Below are 6860 nucleotides of genomic sequence, written 5' to 3' on the forward strand. Positions count from 1 at the left end.
CTTCATCAGTCAGTCACTTCACTTCGCTAAAAACTATAACTAATAAGGCAGGTTACTATGGGGGTGGCTAATCCCCTCATATGCCGAACTTGCCGAGCCACCGTTGGAACGTCGTTAAGCGATCGAGTCTCTACCGTTTGATTGATTTTAAACTTCTAACGGCTCATCCTCCAGTGCTATAAAAATTTGACATTCAAACTCAAATTTTATACCAAATTTTTTGTGTAAAAATTTTCTATTTTTTCTTTACAAAATGGTAAAGTTTGAATCCCAACTTGACTTGGCTACCCAACTTGATTCTTCGGGAGTGGTGCTTGAAGTCGTTGTTAGTAAGATATGTGAGTCTGTGACGGTTATAAAGAAATAGGTAAAAACCAAAGAAGTCTACAAGCTTTGGATATTAACCAAATCAAACCTCCAACTAAGAAAAGACAAAAAAAAGTTCAAGGCAAGGAAAATTTGAAGGCAGAGAAGAAGATAAACAAAGGAAACTCCGTTCATGAGCGCATTGATTGGAAGTTTGGTGAAATGAAGAAGATAAACAAGATGAAGAACATTGTCCCAAATTTTTATTTTTAAAGTCTTTATTCTAAGTTATGTCTAGTTTATATCTTATTATCTTGATTAATGAAAGAGGCACTAATGTAAATCACAATTCGAAAATTAGATTATCAAACTTAATGAAAGATGCACTAGTTTATATTAATAATATCTTAAAAGTAAACTTAAATCTTGATTAAATGCATCATATTTGGGCAACACCCTCAAGATATGATAACAATTATCGAATTGAAAATCTTTTCCCACTCTGTTGCGCCATTCAACCAGACACATTTGCTCCACATCAAATTCGTTTTTACCATTTACTCAGTTTCGATTGCCTTTAATAAGTGCAACAACAAACAAGATCACATCCTTGTTGATTACTCCGAAGCGATGACACAAAGAATTTGCTTCTCGATTATTGAGGTTCAATGTTTCTTCTTGAAATCTCTGAAATATGTTCTGCCATATAGTAAGTTGTTGTTATGCACCATTGGCCATATCTTGTGTAATAAAAATATAATTCCTGCAAATGGATTCATCTTCACCTAAGCTAAATCTGCGACCCCGAACTGATATATTGGATTTGTGGAGTGAAAGAATGAAGATTGAAGAAATGGTGTTAGTTAAAATGAAACTCAATATTGTATTTATAGGATGATGAATTGATGACCGTTGGATGAGATGTTGTGGCTGACCGTGTTTACACCGCTGGTAGTCGACTCTTGACCGGTCGGTTTAGATTACATTGAGCGGTACTCGACCTGGCCTGGCAAAGTGGCAAATTTGCCACTCTGCCATTCCCATAGTGGGTGCAAAAGTGGCAAACTCATGATTTTGCCATGCCCATAGGAACCGTCCTAAAAAGATGTGAAGGTGGACTTCACTTCACTGACCATTTATTGTTGGTAGACCAAGATGTGTTACTAAGAGCAAGTCAAGTAGGACACTTGGCAAACTAACATATTTGATAAGCCAGGTAGATAGACAAATCCAATGTCTTATCATAGAACATTGAGTCGACCGTTGCATATTGGGTCGATCGTCTTAATGTTCTACGACAACGACTATTTTTCAACAGCCAAAAAATTACTACTTTTTCAAACCCTATAAATAAAAAGCACAATTGGGAGATACTCTCACAAATTAGGGGATACTCATGGTTATATGGGCTTGGATTTTGGCTAAGGGGATATTTTTAATTTTGTATGCCCTCAAAACTTAAATCAATTTCAATACTGATATTAGTTTTTGTGTGATTCGGACAATACTTTAATCTTAGTAGTTGCCATATCAATACGACTTAATGGTGTCAAATCCCCAAATCAATACTTTCATCTTGGTGAGGTTAACAGTAAATTCACCATGTAGAAATTTAATATCAAAACTTGTGACTTCAAATAATTAAGCTTGGAATCCGAGAAGGAAAATTTTATATCCAAAAGACCGAGTGGTCAATCTATGTATTGGGTTTGTTTAATATTCTTTTTATGGTACCCAATGGTAACAGTCGGTACTGATATTAGTTTGAATGCAATACCGATTGTTATATAGCCAGTATTTTTTTGTTGATGAAACCAATACCAAATGTTATATTAGCATTGCTTGTAGGTTGAATTCAATACCGAATGAAATTAAGTTACATGGGTACTTTTGCATGTTAGGAGTCGGCATAGTCGATTTTCATGATTCAAATACCGACAGTTAGTTACCAATACAGATTCCATTTGAACCAATGCTGACTGTTGTTTTTTTCTACAATTAAATTGAACTCTCAGCCTTGATATTTTCCATGATCGGTATTGTCGGGTAACACTTTCCACTGCGACTGTTAACACACATGGGAATACTTAAGGATAAGTTTATCCATTACAAAAATTATTTGGATAAGGGGTTCTTAAATTACTTCATAATGCTTTTTTTTTTAGTATCCCCCAATTGTGCCTTCATAAGTAACATACTCATTTAACTTCTCTATTCACACCAAATTCAATCTTCTTTGCAGTTTTTCTCCACTAGAGAAACTTCTAATTCTTATACAACTTTTTTTTTAAAATTTCTCAAAAGAAATGTCTCGATATTTAGATATTAGGCGAACAAGAAATACCTACCACCTAGGACTAAATCCAGTCAACCTATACTGACAACACAATCAAGTTCGGACAAAGAGAACAATCTTAACTTACTTTCTGGTCCAGAATTAGCCAGAGGTGAAGGCTGTTTGTCAACAAAAATGAAGCGAGATAGCGCTGTTCAAAAACCAAGAGGTGGTTGTTACAAAGTTAACAAAGTATATGCAGAGCCACATCATGGTGATATAATTATTGTCGATAAATTTTTCTGGTTTATTTTGTACCATATTGATGCGAACAAATATCTTCACAGATTGTTGTTTGTGTTGGTGGACCGCTGGTGGTATACTACACATACGTTTCATTTTAAAAGACTTTGAAATATGTATGGTTTTTCATACAGTCAATACGAAGATGTGGATGAAATTAACAATTTTAATGTATTACTGGAATAACGCTGTCAGATTTATATTTTCTACTTGGGATAGCTTGCAGTTTGGGAGATGATGTTCTATTTGACCAAGAAAGTTGGTTGGAAGAAGACGGATATAAAGATGAACTTTCGTTGTATTTTGTCGTAACAACATATCCGGAGCACATGAACTTAAGAGGTGGTGGAATTTGTAATTTCGCTTTAAATGCGTTTGGGTATCACAAATTACACTATAACGACCCTGATTCGGAATGTATGACCTTGTCGCGGATACAGAAATTGCCAAGGTATTTATTTTATGGTTATTTGGTTTATGTTTTTCCCCCAACTCAAGCATTGGGGCTCAAGTTGGATGGCTAGAAGCGTTGCGAGATATGGAGGTTGTCGCCACTTATGATTGGGAGTCCGATATCTTGGCCGAGTTGTATATTTGTCTCAATATCGCATCACTGGCCAACCACTAGATTGGAGTACGTGGGTTCGTCATCCATCGAGGGTCTATGGGGAATTTTTGAGGTAAGTATGACAATATATATCCTTTAGATTTATATTAGTTAGAAATTTTAGCAAGTAACTAATTGTATGATGTTTACTTTCAGCTTTTGTGGTATACGTATTAGATTTAGAAGAATGTATGTCCCACTCCCCGACTCTTTAATAAAATACGTACGTGTTATAATTTTCGAGTAAAGGTTAAATGAATAAATCTCTATGGCTTTTAGCAGATCATATAGATTTTTTTTCTTGTGTTTGGAATCATCTTAGAGACCGATCCTTCGTTTTTCTAGGTTCCATATAAACTTGGAGCGTGATCCTGTAACTTGGTAAGCTTGATATTTTAGCCGTTAGTTCTAACTGGTTCATGCAGTTGTAAGCCCCTTCACCCACTATCTCTGTCAAACTTTCATTTGTTTTTTTCAAGTTTTGTTTTGAAAATCATATTTCGGGATGATTTTTTTTTTATGCATAGGTCTATTATTGTTCAGTGAAGATTGATGGATTTCTCTTTTTTTTTTTGGTTTTTCAACATAGATTTGATGAAGTATTTTCACTTCATTATTTTAACTAATTAATTTTTTTCTAATCAATAGCATTAATTGTGTTCTGTCAAATCTAAAAACTTTACTTGATCATAATTAAATTAAGTAAGTATAAACTGGTCTCACTAGAGTTCGGTTATTAATTGGACGATTGTCAAATGAAAACTTAAAATAACACATATTTTGTCGAATTATGGTAACTTTTGAATGAAAACACAACTCGGTATAAATGCTTGTATCCTTCTAAAGAAATACAAATTATTTATGCGTACAATAATCACATTTTGATTTGAATAGGTTTGAAATAATTAAATAAAGCGAAATAGTAAAATCTTTAGAGCTAAATCAAAATTTGTTGTTGAAATGATAACTTTAACCAAACAAACTGTTATCATATGGACGTGGTGAAGATACTTTTAGTAGGCTTAAAAACAAAATGTGCTCAATTATGGAACGATGTGGTATCCAGTTTCAAGGAAGAAGACCTCATAATAATAGGAAAAACTCTTAACCACGTCAAAGTTTTGTTTGCACTAATACATTTTGTTCATGAATATCCCCTCAACTTCCCCTCAACACACACACACATAGGTAAATATGGTAGCCTTTTCCTTTGGGAAAGTGACTTCTTCTTTGACAGAGTCCACCACACAACACATATAACATTGTTAGTATCAGTATCTAAACAAATCATAAGGCATGGGAATGATAACTAACATGCATGGCTACATGGAAGTGGATATGCAACCGACAAAAACAGTGAGCCTTTCTGCATGTAATGGGACAGCATGTGGATAATTCTTGGTTACTATTAGGTGAGCGTTATTTCATTCTAATTAACAGCAACAAAAACGTGACAAGCGGCAACTGCATCTTTCTTTCTTATGGAAGTGATATCATCAATTCCTCTTTGTCAGTATAGCTTTCTGATAGAGGATCAATACTCGGGATAAAATGTCAGATCTAGCTTTTATATTCATTTTCAAGTTTTTTTGACTACCTAGGATATATTTGAGGATGAATCAACTAGTTTAAGCACATATCTGAGTAAGTCATTTGATAATACATAGATTGAAATGATAACTTCGAAAGATAAAATTGAGTACGTGGATTTTAGATTGATCACCAAAATAAGATGATTGAGCATCAATATTATAAAATCCCTCAAATTAAAAAACTTAGAGCACAGATAAATGTACTGACCTCCTGACCGATGTCGTTGACCTCCTGACGGGTGCATTTAAATACGAACTTTCTTTTTTTTTGGTTTATTTAGAATAAAGAGGTATGTCACGTAATTTAATTCTTTGAAGCTCATGGTAACAACTGTCAATAGTCCATGATTTATCACGGTTTTCATCTGTTATTCGAATCGTTATTTATTTGGTGTGACCTTTTATAAATAACTAATAGAGAACGTTATTAAGTATGACGAATAAAATACGTGACTTTAAATCACGAATAGAATCCGTTATTTAGTACCACGGTTATCGTATGTTAAATAAAATAACGGATGACGTTTGTCATAAAGGAGGGACTAATTACAACGGCTATTGGGTGTTACATACAATAACAGCCGGTCACTTTCATCCTACTAATTCAGATTTTAGTATTTTAGGTTTTGTGAATCTGAATTTCATTCGGACTCAGATTTGGTGTATCTCTTTATTTGCAAATTCTAAACAAAAAAAATAGAATCTTAAACACAACAGCTGATATTAACTTTATATCAATTACCAAAAACAAAGAATATCCAAATACAAATTGAATGAAAGAACTCTAGCTACCCAAAGTCTAAACATTAAAACGGAATTCAATCTACAGTCACCTAATCATTAAAATTGAACTCAGTCTACAGTCACCCAATATTGTCACTCTAACTTGAACCCTCTCTTGTAGAATTTACATAAGACACCTCTTGAAACATCTCCAAAGTACTCCATCTCTATCGCAAAACATCGTCGCCTTGCATCCATAATTTCATCAATCATTTGGTGGCTTTGGTCTATCAACATGCACATTCAACCGCTTTTTTCTTGAAGTTCCTAAAAAAAAGGCAAAACGACGAAGGTGTTGCTGGAATCCCAATATCCTGACTAAGAAGCAGGAACAAAAAAGATCTATCGATCTTCACTGCGGGAAAACAATATATTCTAGTAACCATTAAGCTAAAACCATGGTCATACAAACACTTGCACCCACAAAACCATTCAGAGCAAACCTTTATAAATAAATTAAATGCCACTTATACACAACATATATAGTGATTTTCAGAGTCTTCAGTATGCAATATATAAGATTACCTTGAGCTGTTTAGTTACATCTCTAACAGAGGATCTTGAAACTCCAATCCAAGTCTTAGAAAACAAAGCACAAGCTAACAACATAAATAGAAGATAAAACATCACATGAAAAAGATTGGCAACCATATCTGCCAAACTGCAAATTATAAAGTTATAAGTAGCAGAGAAAATGTCATGTGTCAGATAATAGAAAGAAAAGTAATGCAATTTCTACCTTTATGGGGGAAGTAATGTAGTAAGCAATTCCACCAACAGGAATGAACTGGCCACCTGAATATTCAGATTCCTTCCACTTTCCGAGCAAATTCACAAGGAAGTTCGAACTGTGTCACATGTATAGAAACTGTATAAAAAACAGTACAAGGCTAACGAAAGTGTTAGGCATCAAGTGGTATGTTAATTGTTAGATAGTAGGAGTCAAGCATCTGAATCAAACTTCACTGGAGTGTTCTATCTAACTAGGGAGATA

Source organism: Papaver somniferum, chromosome 2 (genome assembly GCF_003573695.1).
Source record: "Papaver somniferum cultivar HN1 chromosome 2, ASM357369v1, whole genome shotgun sequence".
Lineage (NCBI taxonomy): Eukaryota > Viridiplantae > Streptophyta > Magnoliopsida > Ranunculales > Papaveraceae > Papaver > Papaver somniferum.